This window comes from Mustela lutreola, chromosome 7, assembly GCF_030435805.1.
Source record: "Mustela lutreola isolate mMusLut2 chromosome 7, mMusLut2.pri, whole genome shotgun sequence".
Taxonomy (NCBI): domain Eukaryota; kingdom Metazoa; phylum Chordata; class Mammalia; order Carnivora; family Mustelidae; genus Mustela; species Mustela lutreola.
In genome coordinates this window covers 29593516-29609410 of record NC_081296.1, presented here as the reverse complement: position 1 = coordinate 29609410, position 15895 = coordinate 29593516, and the positions used below count along the sequence as shown (strand labels likewise).

The window sequence follows — 15895 nt, the reverse complement described above, 5'->3', positions numbered from 1 at the left end:
CAATGGGGGAAAAGATAATCTATTCAACACACAGTGCTGGGAAAATTGAATATCCATATGCAAAACAATAATTTGTATAAAAGACCTAAACTTAAGAGCTAAAATTATAAATCTCATAGATAAAATCTTCATGACATTTGATTTGTCAAAGATTTCTTTGATGACACCAAAAGCACAGGAAACAAACAAAAAATAGATTAAATGGGAGTACATCAAATTTTAAAACCTCTGTGTATCAGTAATATGAAACAAAAACAAGCTTCACGATGGGGGAATATTTTCAAATCCTATATCTGATATATGGTTAATATCTACAATATATAAGAATTCCTACAACTCAGCAACCACCACCACCAAATTACCCTGGTTAAGAAATGGTAAAAAGACTGGAATAAACATTTCTCCAAAGAAGATGAAGATAAACCAATCAGTAAAAGATCAGCATACAAGATACCACTTTACACCCTTTTGAGTGATTATTGAATTAAAAAACAATAACAAAAACAGAATAACAAGTATTGGCAAGGATATAGAGAAATTAGAACCCTTGCACTTTGCAGTTAGAAAGGTAAAATGGGGGGCGCCTGGGTGGCTCAGTGGGTTAAGCCGCTGCCTTCGGCTCAGGTCATGATCTCAGGGTCCTGGGATCGAGTCCCGCATCGGGCTCTCTGCTCAGCAGGGAGCCTGCTTCCCTTCCTCTCTCTCTGCCTGCCTCTCTGCCTACTTGTGATCTCTCTCTGTCAAATAAATAAATAAAATCTTTAAAAAAAAAAAAAAAAAAAAAGAAAGGTAAAATGGTACATCTGCTATGGGAAACAGTGTTTCCTAAAAACAAAAGGACAGAATTACCAGATGTGGCATATATATGTAGTATATACATGCAACAGAATGTTATTCAGTTTTTTTGTTGCAAGTTGGTGCAGCCACTTTTGAAAACAGTGTGGAGATTCCTCAAGAAATTAAAAAATAGAGCTTCCCTATGACCCTGCAATTGCACTCCTGGGTATTTACTTCAAAGATACAGAAGTCGTGAAAAGAAGGGCCATCTGTACCCCAATGTTTATAGCAGCAATGGCCACAGTCTCCAAACTGTGGAAAGAACCCAGATGCCCTTCAACGGATGAATGGATAAGGAAGATGTGGTCCATATACACTATGGAGTATTATGCCTCCATCAGAAAGGATGAATACCCAACTTTTGTAGCAACATGGACGGGACTGGAAGAGATTATGCTGAGTGAAATAAGTCAAGCAGAGAGAGTCAATTATCATATGGTTTCACTTATTTGTGGAGCATAACGAATAGCATGGAGGACAAGGGGAGATGGAGAGGAGAAAGGAATTGAGGGAAATTGGAAGGGGAGGTGAATCATGAGAGACTATGGACTCTGAAAAACAATCTGAGGGTTTCGAAGGGTCAGGGGGTGGGAGGTTGGGGGAGCCAGGTGGTGGGTATTAGAGAGGGCACAGATTGGATGGAGCACTGGGTGTGGTGCAAAAACAATGAATACTGTTACGCTGAAAAGAAACTTAAAAACAGAAAAAGAAATGGGCAAAAGTCATGAATAGATGCTTTTCCAAAGAAAACATCCAAATGGCCAACAGACACATGAAAAAATGCTGAACATTGCTTGGTATTAGGAAAATACAAATCAAAACCACAGTGAGAAACCACCCTATCAGAACGGCTAAAATTAACAAGTCAGGAAACAACAGATGTTGGTGAGGATACCGAGAAAGGGGAACCCTCCTACACTATTGGTGGAAATGCAAACTGCTGCAGCCACTCTGTAATACAGCATGGAGATTCCTCAAAAAGTTGAAAATAGAGCTACTCTACAATTCAGCAACTGCCCTACTAGGTATTAGTCTAATGGGTACAAAAATGTTGATTCCAAGGGTCACATGCAACCCAATGTTTGAAGCAGCACTATCAATAATAGTCACATTATGGAAAGAGCCCAAATGTCCATCGACTAATAAATGGATAAAGAAGATGTGATATATACATATATACAATGGAATATTCCTCAACAATCAAAAAGAATGGGGGCACCTGGAGGCTCAGTGGGTTAAACCTATGCCTTCAGCTCAGGTCATGATCTCAGGGTCCTGGGATCAAGCCCCGCATCAGGCTCTGTTCAGCGGGAGCCTGCTTCCCCCACCACTCTCTCTCTGCCTGCCTGTCTGCCTATTTGTGATCTTTCTCTCACTCTCTCTCTCTCTGTCAAATAAATAAATAAATAAAAATAAATAATATTGAAAAAAACACAAATAAATTACTAGATTCCTTTTTTATGTAAAGATTTTATTTAATTAATTTTTAAATTTATAAATATTTATTTATTTGACAGAGAGAGAAATCACAAGTAGGCAGAGAGGCAGGCAGAGAGATGGGAAGCAGGCTCCCCACTGAGGAGAGAGCCCGAAGCAGGCCTAGATTCAAGGATCCTGAGACCACGACCTGAGCAGAAGGCAGAGGCTTAACCCACTGAGCCACATAGGCGTCCTATATAAAGATTTTATTTATTTATTTGACAAAGAGGGATACAGTGAGAGAGGGAACACAAGCAGCCGAAGTGGGAGAGGGAGAAGCAGGCTTTCTGCTGAGCAAGGAGCCCAATGCAGGGCTCGATCCAAGGACCCCCAGGACTCTGGGATCATGACCTGAACCAGAGGCAGATGCTCAACAACGGAGCCACCAAGGCATCCCAAATTATTAGATTCCTGAAAATCAAGTCCAGATCCAAATTTTAAAAGTACTAAAAAATATCAGTATATTATACATGTCCAAGGAAAACTGTTTTGGTTTTACTAAATACTTTATAAATTACTACTTAAACATATTTATCTTTTATCAACAATTCCGTTGATTACTAAAAATAAGTAATTTTTTTTTTTTTTTGGTTCCCACTCCCCTGGCCTCAACCATTATTAGTCCATTGATCCATACCTATACTATATTCAAATCTGACTCCCCTCCCACTGAGATTCTGGTTCCTAACACCCTCACTATTCTTACCAGATATCAGGAATCTGGGCTCCCTGAAAGTTAATATGGTATCAAACTTGGCCTTCCAACTTCTGATGATAAAGGGCATGTTAAGCTATCCCTGATTCTTAGAGACAAATTTTAAACAAAATTAATAAGAAAAAAAATAAGTACATGTTTAAGCAAGAGATTCATTATTACACAATTCACAGGATACTCATGAAAATTTTCAGTGGGAAGGAGGAGGAAGGTTCAGTGTATTTCAATTTTCTGTGGAACTTCCATCAAAGCCAACACTTTCTGTACCCTGGAACTCTAACCCAATCAATGTCTTCCCTAAGAATCCCAACCTGGCTACCCTCTGCTAGGGTCACAAACACTACATTCCCAAATATGCTGTACTTTGCTCACTGTCCTGTAGCAGGCTGTCTGATTGCTTACCTTCTCTCTTTTCTGAATCTGCTCCCCACCAGAGCATAGATATTGTACCAACAATTCCACAAATGGGCTGGCAAAAAGTGAAGGTTCAATTACCATTATATAACCAATGATTCTCACTGCTGGGAAACACAATATACTTTAAAAAAGTAGAAGAAAACTGAAATACACTGGAAATCATTTGGTATATGTGACATCATTGCTAATAAGACCAGGACTAAGTATAATATAGTAAGTACACTTAGGAGAGGGTATCACTTGGCAAAACTAAGGGATAGAAGCAGCAGTGGCTCTGTGTTGTTAACAGATGGGCTGGGAAGAGTGCCATAATAACTGAACCTTGTTAGCAGGGCTGGCTCCTGGCTCACAGAATATGGAGCTCCAACCCCAAAGGTGAGAGCCTTACCTCTAGGGAACTAGCTACCTATGATACTACGATTTGGAACAAGAAATCCACCAGAAACCATCTAGAGCCACCCAGGGGGCACCTGGGTGGCTCTAGATGGTTAAGCATCTGCCCTCCAGCTCAGGTTATGATCCCATGGTGGTCCTGGGATAGAGACCTGCATTGTGCTCCCCGCTCCACAGGGAGTCTGCTCCCCACCCCCACCACTTACACTCTCTCTGCCAAATAAATAGATAAAATCTTAAAAAAATAAAGAAATAAGGGTACCTGGGTTGCTCAGTGGGTTAAGTCTCTGCCTTTGGCTCAGGTCATGGTCTCAGGGTCCTGGGATCAAGCCCCCCCCATGGGGCTCTCTGCTTAGCAGGGAGCATGCTTCCCCCTCTCTTTATGACTGCCTCTCTGTCTACTTGTGTTCTCTCTGTTAAATAAATAAATAAAATCTTTTTTAAAAAAGTAAAGAAATATATAGTTGCTCTTCATCCCCCTTTCTGGCACAGAGCTCCTAAATTCCTTAGAATTTCTGTAATGAGATTGATAAAAATATTGTCTGTGATGTTAAAGAGGTAACATTGGAAGGCCAGGAAGGATGGGGGCTGGTTTGGTTGCCAGGAGGATCATGTGATTAGAAGGTTAGATTTTTCAGTCCCATCTTCCTAATGTTGTGGGAGGAGAGACAGTCTGGAAATAGAATCAATTTCCAATATCCAATGACTTAATAAATCACTCTTATATAATAAAACCTCCATAAAACCCCACAAAGATAGTGTTAGGAGAGCCTCCAGGCTGTTGAAACAATGCTTCCATGTGCCACTGTGCTGGGCCCAAACTCCATGGGCAAATAAACTTCTGTGTTTGGGACCTCACGGTATGGGTCTTTTCATCTGGCTGTTGATTTCTATTCTTTATATCCTTTGTAATAAAATGGAAATTTAGTGAATAAACCAATTTTTTAAAAGATTTTATTTATTTATTTGACAGAGAAAGATCACAAGTAGGCAGAGAGAGAGAGGGAAGCAGGCTCCCCGCTGAGCAGAGAGCCTGATGCGAGACTCGATCCCAGGACCCCGAGATCATGACCTGAGCCAAAGGCAGTGGCTTAACCCACTGAGCCACCCAGGCGCCCCAATAAACTGATTTCTTGAGTCTTGTGAGTCAGTCTAGCAAATGAATCCAACCCAGGGAGGAGGTCATAGGAATCTCTGATGTATAGCCAGTTGGTAAGAAGCACAGGTGACAACCTGGAGATGGCAATCAGCATATGAATTAGAGCACAGTCTTGTGGGTCAGAATCCATAACCTGTGGAATCTGATCCTATATCTGCAGAGATGGTGTCAGAATGTAGTTGTATTATAGGTTGCCCAGCTCATGCCCGAGATTTGTTCAAGGTATGGGGCAAAACTCCCCACACAGTAAAAATGAATGCAGAGAATGTAATACTCAACATTCAGCAAGCATGAGTACCATTCTCTTCCAGCTCCCACACCAACAACAACTTCAGAACTCCACTGGTTAGGAGAGAAAGACAAAGAGGTGGGGAAAGAGCTGGTGAACTTGTGGGCTTCCCTTCAAGTACTTCAAACATTTTTTTTTGTCTGAGCTTATTTTCTAATACATTCTCTGAAAAGAGTAAGGAAACAGAATCACAGCCAATTTAAGTGACTTACCTGTGTTCCCACACTTTTTTCTCCATTATTATCATAAAGTTAAGAAAATCACAAGCACATGCTAGTGAATCATCAAGGTTTAGATCCAGATGGTACTACAAATGTGGAAGATATTAAGATGCAAACTTCTGCATCCACTTTGGTCTTTCTCAAAATTGTCTTCAAACTTGTTGCTTATTTAGTCTTAGAAGTTTTAGAAGCTGTTAACTTTTGGGACACCTGGGTGGCTCAGTGGGTTAAACTCTCTGACTTCAGCTCAGGTCATGATCCCACAGTCCTGGTATCAAGCCCCACATTGGGCTCTCTGCTCAGCCGGCAGCCTGCTTCCTCCTCTCTCTCTCTGTCTACCTCTTTGCCTACTCTCTCTCTGTCAAATAAATAAAATCTTAAAAAAAAAAAAGAAGAAATTACTGAAGATTGTGAAGAGGGGCACCTGACTGGCTCAGTTAGTGGAGCACATGACTCTTGATCTTGGGGTTGTGAGTTCAAGTCCCACTTAAAAAAAATTAAAAAAGGAAGATGAAAGAACATGAAATGATAGGAAGGAATGTTAGAATAACTTATCACTTGTTTATAGGGAGGGTCACTGATTCAAAGGCTCAATCATTATTATTAGTTATGCAGGTGAAATCTTTGACCACTGAGCTCAGTTAATGACAGAAACTCCTGAAATAATTCCACTGAATGAAGATGTTCTGATAACATAAGGAAGAGTTCCAAAAATTGAGACATGATCTTGAAATGGTACTGTCTACCATTTAGTCAAAGAAGGAAAAATTAAAGGAAGACTTGGATAAATAAATAAAATAATATATTATTTTGAATAAACAAATAAAAAATTATGGAAGATTTGGAAAAAAGTGTTGGATAAATAGCAACAGATACTGCAATCTCTTAATGTACTACAAAACAAATTGAAGCATCATATAGTGACATTTTCTGAATTGAGAACTTTCAATAAGTTGATGATAAAAATATTTAAAAGAGGGTCGTCTAGCTGGCTTAATCAGTAGAGAACGTGACTTTTATTTTCCATCACTTCAAGCCCCATGTTGGAAGTAGAGCCTAATTTTAAAAAATGATTAGGGGGCCTTTGGGTGGCTCAGTCATTAAGGTTCTGCCTTGGGTGGCTCAGTCATTAAGGTTCTGCCTTGGGTGGCTCAGTCATTAAGGTTCTGCCTTTGCCTCAAGTCATGATCCCAGCAGGATCCTGGGATTGATCCCTAAATCCAGCTTCCTGTTCAGAGGGAAGCCTGCTTCTCTCTTTCCAACTCCCTCTGCTTGTGCTCCCTCTCTCACTGTCTCTGTCAATTAAATAAATTAAATTTTAAAAAACTAAAAAAAATTTTAAAAATGATTACAAGAATAGGAGATACTCTTGATTACTTTGAGTGTATAGAAGACCATTTTCCTCTACCCAACAGAAATGTTAAAAAGAAAAAAAAATTCAAGAATCAACTGCATAGGAGCACCTGGCTGGCTCATATGGAGTGTGAAACTCTTGATCTTGGGGTCAGGGGTTTAAGTCCTATGGTAGGTGTAGAGATTACTAAGAAATAAATAAACTTAAAAAAAAATCAACTGCACAGTTGACAGCACTGTGAAATGTTACAGATTCATATAAATAGATGTTCCACATTATCTGCATCAAAATTTGTGATTCCATTTGGCTGTCTTATATTGAACTGCCCTTACTTAATGGAATTGCCTGGAGACATGCAGAAGAGCCAACCCAGATAAGATTGGAAACATTCCAGCAGTGAAAGGATGGTCTCTTTTTCACAAAGTACTTAAAGAATCCTATCATTCAAGGATAATGGAAGTCCTGAACTACTTGGATAAAGAACATATTTGTAAATCAAAGCACATACGCAATATTCCTTTTATCATTAAAATGAAATGTGCCACAGAGGCACCTGGCTGGCTCAGACAGTAGAGCATGTGACTCTTGATTGCTGGGTTGTAAATTCAAGCACTATTTTGGGTGGACACGTTACAGAAAAGTGAAATCTTAGGGGCGCCTGGGTGGCTTAGTTGATTAAAAGTCTAATTTGGGTCAGGTCATGGTTCCAGAGTCCTAAGATCCAGCCCTGCATCAGAGTCCCCGTTCAGCAGAGAACCAGCTTCTCTCTCTCTGCTTGTGTGCACTTTCTCTCTCTGTCAAATAAATAAGTAAAATTTTTTCTTTAAAATATTATTAATTTTATTTATGTATTTGACAGAGAGAGACATAGCAAAAGAGAGAACCTAAGTGGGATAGTGGGAGAAGGAAAAGCAGACTTCCCACTGAGCAGGGACCCTGGGATCATGACCTGAGCAGAAGGCAGATGTTTAATGACTGAGCCATCCAGGCACCCTATAAATAAAATATAAATAAATAAACCTTAAATAAAACGTATTGCCACAACTATTATTTATTTTAAATTATTTTGAAATGGTTCTCTCTCATTCAGTTAGCGCTTTAGAATTTTAAACGATATGGACAAGAATGAAAGTAAAAATATTCTAGTCTTAATCATTATAAGATACTTAATTTACCTTCATGCAATATTTTTTGAAATTCTTTAATTTATGATGTTGCTAATGTAATATTTTCCATTTAAATTTCAACAGTTTTTAATGTATTTAAGTTCCATTTAGTAATCAACTCTTACATTTAGGAAATATAAATATAAATATTATATATATATATATATATATATATATATATATACCTCCAACAGATGAAATATTTTATATATATAGATATTTATATTTATACCTCCAACAGATAAAAAGATGCTCAACATCACTCATCATGAGGAAAATGCACATCAAAACTACAATGAGGGGCGCCTGGGTGGCTCAGTGGGTTAAAGCCTCTGCCTTCCGCACAGGTCATGATCCCAGGGTCCTGGGATCGAGCCCCGCATCGGGCTCTCTGCTCAGCGAGGAGCCTGCTTCCTCCTCTCTCTCTCTCTGCCTGCCTCTGCCTACTTGTGATCTCTGTCTGTCAAATAAATAAATAAAAATCATAAGAAAAAGAAAATGAAAATGAATATTTAAAAAAAAAAAAAAAAACTACAATGAGATCAGCTCACACCTGTCAGAATGACTAACATAAAAAATGCAAGGAACAACAGGTTTTGGCAAGGATGCAGAGAAAGAGGAGCCCTCTTGCACTCCTGGTGCGAATGCAAACTGGTACAGCCACTCTAGAAGACAGTACAGAGATTCCTCAAAATGTTAAAAATAGAAATACCCTATGATCCAACAATTGTACTACTAGGCATTTACCCAAAGGATTCAAAAATACTAATTCAAAGGGATACATGTACCCCCTTGTTAATGAACACCAGGTGTTATATTGAAATATTTAATCACTATACTGTACACCTAAAACTAATATCACACTATGTTAACTGGAATTTAAATGAACACTTAAAAAACAAAAAACAAAATAAAACAAACAAAAAAAAAAACCACACTTCATTTCTGGAGCACTTGGTTGGCACAACTGGTTTGGTGTTCAACTCTTGGTTTCAGGCCAGGTCCTAATCTCAGGTTCATGACATCGAGCTCTGTGTTAGGCTCCACAATCAGCACAGAGTCTCCTTAGGATTCTCTCTCCTTCTCCTTTTGTCCTCCTGCTTGTGATCTCTCTTCTCTCTCAAAATAAATAAATCTTTTAAAAAATATTTTATTTCTTCGGTGCCTGTGTGGCTCAGTCAGTTAAGTGGCTGCCTTCTGCTCAGGTCATGCTCTTGGGGTCCCGGGATGGAGCCCCGTGTCCTTCCAGCTCCCTACTCAGTGGAGTCTGCTTCTTCTTCTCCCTTTACCCCTCCCTTAAGCTGTGCTCATGCTCTCTCTCTCTCTCAAATAAATAAGATCTTGACAAAAATTCATTTCTGATAATGTGTAGATAAATAGGACAACTCAGAAATTTCTGGAATTGGTGATCTGTCTTCTGAGAATTTAAACTAAGGACATAGGGAGAATGAAAGAAACATATCTATTTATAAAATATACTTTTCCCTCTTAAATAAAACAATATAACAATATAATTTATTACCTCCTTTAATCATTTTACTTGAAAAATATGTATTTTTCTCCTGTTGCAGAGACTGGTTGCTGACATAAAAATTTATCACATGGACCCTGACCTCATTTTCACTCTTCCACAGGAAAAGAAATGTTGGACCCAGCTTGGAAAAAAAAAAATACATATATGCCTTTTATAGAAAACTGTGTGGCAGCTCCATGGAAGGTTGTCAGGGCCTTGGCATAGGGCTCTGGGATTATTCTGTAAGACAAATCTCAAGCACTAAAGTTGTCACCCTCATGAAGGGACAGCCACGTGACAGGATTTCTGCAGCTTCCCTAAGCCAGGGTCACTTCAGGCCCTGGGTGTTTGCAAATATTCCTCATTGCCCTAGACCAAGCACCTTTCACTTTCCAGAAAAGCGCTTTCATTTTCTGACATTTTCTTAAAGTTTGATATTAAACCTATGATGCCTGTATTGTGCTCCTCTGGTGTGTCAACCAAAGAGAAGAAAGGAGAACAGGAGATGAGAAGGGAGGGAGAAAAGAGAGGACAAGAGAAGCCAAAACAGGGAAGATGACTCTGGAAAAGAGGGTTCTCAGTATGTAAATAGGGAATGCAGGAAGGCAAACCAAAACCTGTGCGACTAGATTGGGATTGAAAGTATCATTATAAATACATGGAAAAAATACATGCATACACACAGTTTTATATGTCTATATTTCTATACACAAATCTTCCTCACCTTATATTGGGGTTATGTCCTTATAAAGCTGAGTTGAAAATATTGTGATCTTTAAGACCCCTAATCTACCAACATCATAGCTTAACCAAGCTTACCTTAAACATGCTCAGAACATTTACATAGTCTATAGTTAGGCAAAATCCCCTAATGCAAAAATTATTTTACAAAGTGTTGACTATTCCATGTAATGTGTTAAGTACTATAGTGAAAGTGAAAAACAGAATGGTTGCATGGGTTCAGACTGCATGGCTAACTGGTAGCTGTGACTCCCAGCCACTGTCCTGCATTATGAGAGAGTATCATGCCTCGTATCACTAGACTGAGAAAAGATCAAAAATTAAAATTTAAAGTAATTTCTCAGGTTCTTGCTTCCAAGACACCCAAGGAAAGAAGGAATCGTTATCATGCCAAAAAGGGCCACATACAGCCCATTATCCATACCATCGGCAACTAACCATTGCAAGCCTAAGGAGGACAAGGCCATTGAGAAGTGCATTATTGGGAACATAGTAGAGGCCACTGCCATCAGGAACATTTCCAAAGCGAGTGTCTTCAATGTCTATGTGCTTCCCAAGCTGTGTGTGAAAGTCCATTACTGTGTGAGCTGTGCCATTCACAGCAAGGTGGTCAGGAATTGCTCTGGTGAAGCATGGAAGGACTGAACACGCCCATTCTGATTTAGATTCATAGGTGCTACCCCACCATCTCCACCAAAGTCCATTTAAGGAGCTAAGTCCTTCAGATCTGAAGAAAAACTATTCTAGGAAAAAAAGCAAGATGGAAATTATACTATAAAAAATTTTTGAGTATGATTTCTACTAAATGAGTACTGTATTTATGCCACTGTAAAGCTGAAAAATCATAAATCAAACTATTGAAAATTGGGGACTATTGTATTTATATACAACTACATATAATTATACACATATAGTTATGTACATAGCTATATCTATATATCTTTATCTGAAAGGGCATAAAAGCAGTATTAGTAGCACTGATACCTTATTTTCTAAACACTTTTTACTCTATGCCTATTTTTTAATTTATGAATTTGAGTGTCTAACACAGTCACATGTTAAAACATCAAAATGTACAAAATGACATACCATGTAAAGCCTGTATTCCACACCTGATGACCATATATCCCCATTTTCCTGAAGACTCATTTTACAACCACTGTTCTGAGATACTAAGGAATACCCCCTTCTTTCTCTCAGAAGTGTGCTATTTTGGATGATAAATTATACAGATACTCTACTTGGAACTCTCCTCCTTCACCATGTTGTCACCTCAAGACACAAGAGTCACCTGTGTTATATATAAGTAAATACATATATACATATGTATACAAGTAAATACATATATAATTTTTTTAAGTTTTAACTGACTGAGCCACCCAGTATCCTTTTCTTTTTTTTTTTAATTAAAGATTTTATTTATTTATTTATTTGTTTGACAGATCACAGGTAGGCAAAGAGGCAGGCAGAGAGAGAGAGAGGAGGAAGCAGGCTCCCCGCTGAGCAAAGAGCCCCATAAAGGGCTCGATCCCAGGATCCTGGGATCATGACCTGAGCCAAGGTAGAGACTTTAACCCACAGAGCCACTTAGGCACCCCCCTTTTTTTTTAAAGATTTTATTTATTTGTCAAAGGGAGAGAGAGAGTGAGGGAAAGAGAGAGAGAGCACAAGAAGAGGGAGCAGCAGACAGAGGAAGAAGCTCCTGAACAAGGATCCTGATGGGGAATTCAGATCCCAGGAGCCTGGAACCATGACCCAAGCTGAAGGCAGATGGTTAACCAACTGAGCCATCCAGGCATCACCTGTTTGTTTGTTTGTTTATTTATTTACTTATTTTATTTGAAAGAAACTGGTATATACATGCTATTATTACCTTTACTTTGAATCAAGCTTACATATATAGAAATTATAAGAATATTAAAAAGAATTCACCTAGACTCACTAATTCTAAACATTTGGTTTTTCATGTTTTAAGCCACCTAACTTTCACCTGGATTGCAGTTTCCAGCCCCTCCCTCTGTCAGCCCTCCTCCTAAATGATGTGGGAAAATTAATACACAAAGGAAGACTCCAAGAGGACAATATTGAAAACATCATGGCCTGGCAGAAATGATAGCAGTGAAAGGTGACTATTGAGGTGGCAGAGAGTGGGGGGTGCATAAGAAAGCCCTGGAATTCTAATTTTGAGAATCAAATAATTACATAATCAGTAGGTATATATAGATGCTTTACCCATGATTGATATAAAACACTGAAAATATCCTTTCTCCAGAGCCTTTTATAAACTTAATAATGCATGTACCATGCACTAAGTGGCATAGGCAAAAAAAAAAAAAAAAAAAAAGCTGAAATTTTAGCTTTTCCTGCCTCAACCTGAATAACTTCAGCACAAGCCTTCAAACACAATTCTATTGAAGTCAACAAAGAAAATAATCATGTGGATTTTTCCCTTACTGTATTCACAGTCCAATGAAGAATTAGAACTAGTTAATAAAATTTGAATTTAAATAGTGAGAAAATAACTACAGGTAAACCACAGGTCTCTCCCTCAATCTGCACCCAAGCCTCCTGCTAGCCATGAACAGATCTACAGACAATAGTCATTTATCAGTTTTCACATTGCAGAGTATAATGGTTGGGTCTCATCTAGTCTTGCTTTTAAGTATAAGGGTCTAAGGATGCACACACTTAGAAGTTCATGGCAGCAGTGTTGGTAATAATTGTACACTATACTGGACCCAAATAATCATCAGGTATAGAAGGTATTTATTCATATATCATATAAAATGGTATTATTCATACATATACAGATATATTTAATATCACTATATACATAGATATGCGTAATTATTGGTACTTGATATATAGTGGTAATAGATACTGATAATGATAGAATATTGTCTAGAGATGAAAATGAACAATTGGTGCTACATGCAACATAGATAAATATTGAAAACATAATAGCCTTACTTTGGAAATATTGTGGGATCAGTTCCAGACTACTGCAACAAAGTGACTATCACAATAAAGTGAGTCAAATGAATTTTTTTGGTTTTCCAGTACATATAAAAGTTATGTTTACAGGGGTGCCTGGGTGGCTCAGTGGGTTAAAGCCTCTGCCTTTGGCTCAGGTCATGATCCCAGGGTCCTGGGATCGAGCCCCACATCGGGCTCTCTGCTCTGTGGGGAGCCTGCTTCCTCCTCTATCTCTGCCTGCCTCTCTGCCTACTTATGATCTCGGTCTGTCAAGTAAATAAATTAAAAAAAAAAAGGAAAAAAGAAGTTATGTTTACACCATACTATAGTTTAAGTATGCAGTAACATTATGTCTAAAAAAAAGTACATACCTTAATTTAAAAATATTGCTAAAAAATGCTAACCATCATCTTAGCTTTTGGTGAGTCATAATTACTGTCATAGATCATCATAACAAAGATAAAGTTTTAAAATTTTATGGGTGTGATACAGAGACATGGAGTAAGCAAGTGCTGTTGGAAAAATGGCACAGTTACAGTTGCTTGATGCAGGGTGTCACAAATCTTCATATTGTAAAAAATGCAATGTTTGGGGCTCCTGGCTAGCTCAGGGGAAGAGCATGAAACTCTTGATCTTGGGGTTGTGAGTTCCAGTTTCCCCATGTTGGATGTAGAGATTACTAAAAGAAATAAAATAAACCTAAAAAATGCAATGTCTGTGAAGCACATTAAAATGAGGTATGCCTATTGTAAGTGGGGGAGAAAACAAAAAATATTCAGTTAAGAGCAAGTAAACTCCATAAACTCTGTAACTTAAATATGTAATCTCAAGGGATAAAACTATAAAGATCCATGACAGATCCATCTCCACTGGAAGAGGATATCAAGATTGGGAAGGGATGGGGATGTCTGGATGGCTCAATTGGTTAAGCATCTGCCTTCAGGTCATATTCCCAGGGTCCTGGGCTAAGGTCACCGCATCTGGTCCTCTGCTCAATGGGGAGCTTGCTTATCCCTCTGCTTGCTGCTCCCCCTGCTTGTGTTCTGTCTCTCTGACAAATAAATGAATAAAATCTTTAAAAAAAAAAAGATTAGGATGGAGAAAGAAGGTGATAAATCTTTTTACGGGGGGAAAATTTCCCTTCCTGTATCACAGTTGTTAATCCTTTAACAAATGTGTCCTCAGTAGGCTTGAAAACTATTCAGTCCTTAAAATAAAAAAAATATCAAAGAAGTTTTGCTGAAAATTCTTGCTTTGTATTTATTTCCTTTTTTTCCCTGTTTAATAGTATATGAAGATCTTCAATAAATGCTGTAACTACCCCTCCCCACCCTGCAAAAAACAGGATTGAGAAAGGATACCCAATGGTCATGAGAAACCTAGGGATTTTCCCTTGAGATTCTATATCACTGTTACTTCCACTCCCTTACCTGGAAAATTAGTTGGGATATCCATAGACTAATAGAAGAAAGACTTATTCTTGAGTGCAAATAGACTTGATTCCCAGCTAACCCTGCAGCAATATGTCCCCGAAGTGGCTACAACTCCTCCAGGAACATTGTTTTTCAAGTGCATAAATGCATGCACCTGTTTCCTTATTAATTCCCCCAAATAAGCCTCAGGGCAAACTCTGTTCACCTGCTAATATCAATCTTCTACAGCTGCATCAGAAATCTCCACTCCAAGCTGAACTTGTAGTTCCAGTTCCATTGACTTTGGATCACATCCAGTCTTGCACTAAGGCAATCCTTTCAGGAGAGTATTACAGTTGGAATATGTTAACTGTATTTGGATCTATGCTAATGACAGAATTTGTGAGTTTCCCCACCAGGCAATTTGTGGATAATCTCTGCTCTGTCAATTAGAAGCTGTTCTGAGATGTTAAGGCTGATAATGTATTTCTAGGGCATGCTCATTAAATCCCTACTTGGAAGGGTGCCACACCTGGGTAACTCTCCCAAACAAATCTTTTTTTTTTTTTTTAAGATTTTATTTATTTATTTGACAGATTACAAGTAGGCAGAGGGGCAGGCAGAGAGGGGAGGAAGCAGGCTCCCTGCCGAGCAGACAGCCTGACTCGGGGCTCAATCCCAGGTCCCAGGACCCTGGGATCATGACCTGAGCGGAAAGCAGAGGCTTTCACCCACTGAGCCACCCAGGTGCCCCTCACAAACAAATTTCAAACAGCAACTGACTTACATCGCCCCAAAGCATTAGCTATCCAAATGCTCTCTGAGCTGAGCTCTGCTTCAGGGATTTAAGATTTGGAGGGGAGCCTAACCCAGTGCTTTTCAAAGTATAAGGAGCTTTGGAATCACTAGAGACCATATGGATTCTAATTCAGTAGGTCTGAGGTGAGAGCTGAGATTTGTATTTCTAACAAGACTCCAGCTGATGCCAGTTGTGCTTGTTCACAAACCTCAGAGTAACAAAGATTAAGCATCCTGCTTAAGGTTGTACTTGTCAGGGAGACATATCTAGATAGAATCCTAATTTTAACTGAACTGCTGTAGGGTCTTGAACAAGTCCTTTCCCTTCAGAGTTGGGTTTATGATTAACCCCCTCCCATGTCTGCCTTCATGGAGTTTGAGTATGTAAAACACTCATTTACATATTAAATTAAGCTTTAGTTCTG

General features: G+C 38.8%; 1 pseudogene; it reads left to right on the top strand.

Annotated features, from left to right (window-relative positions):
* The window catches only part of LOC131837091 (centromere protein K-like), a 101196-nt pseudogene that overhangs the window by 15997 nt on the left and 69304 nt on the right, over positions 1–15895 (top strand).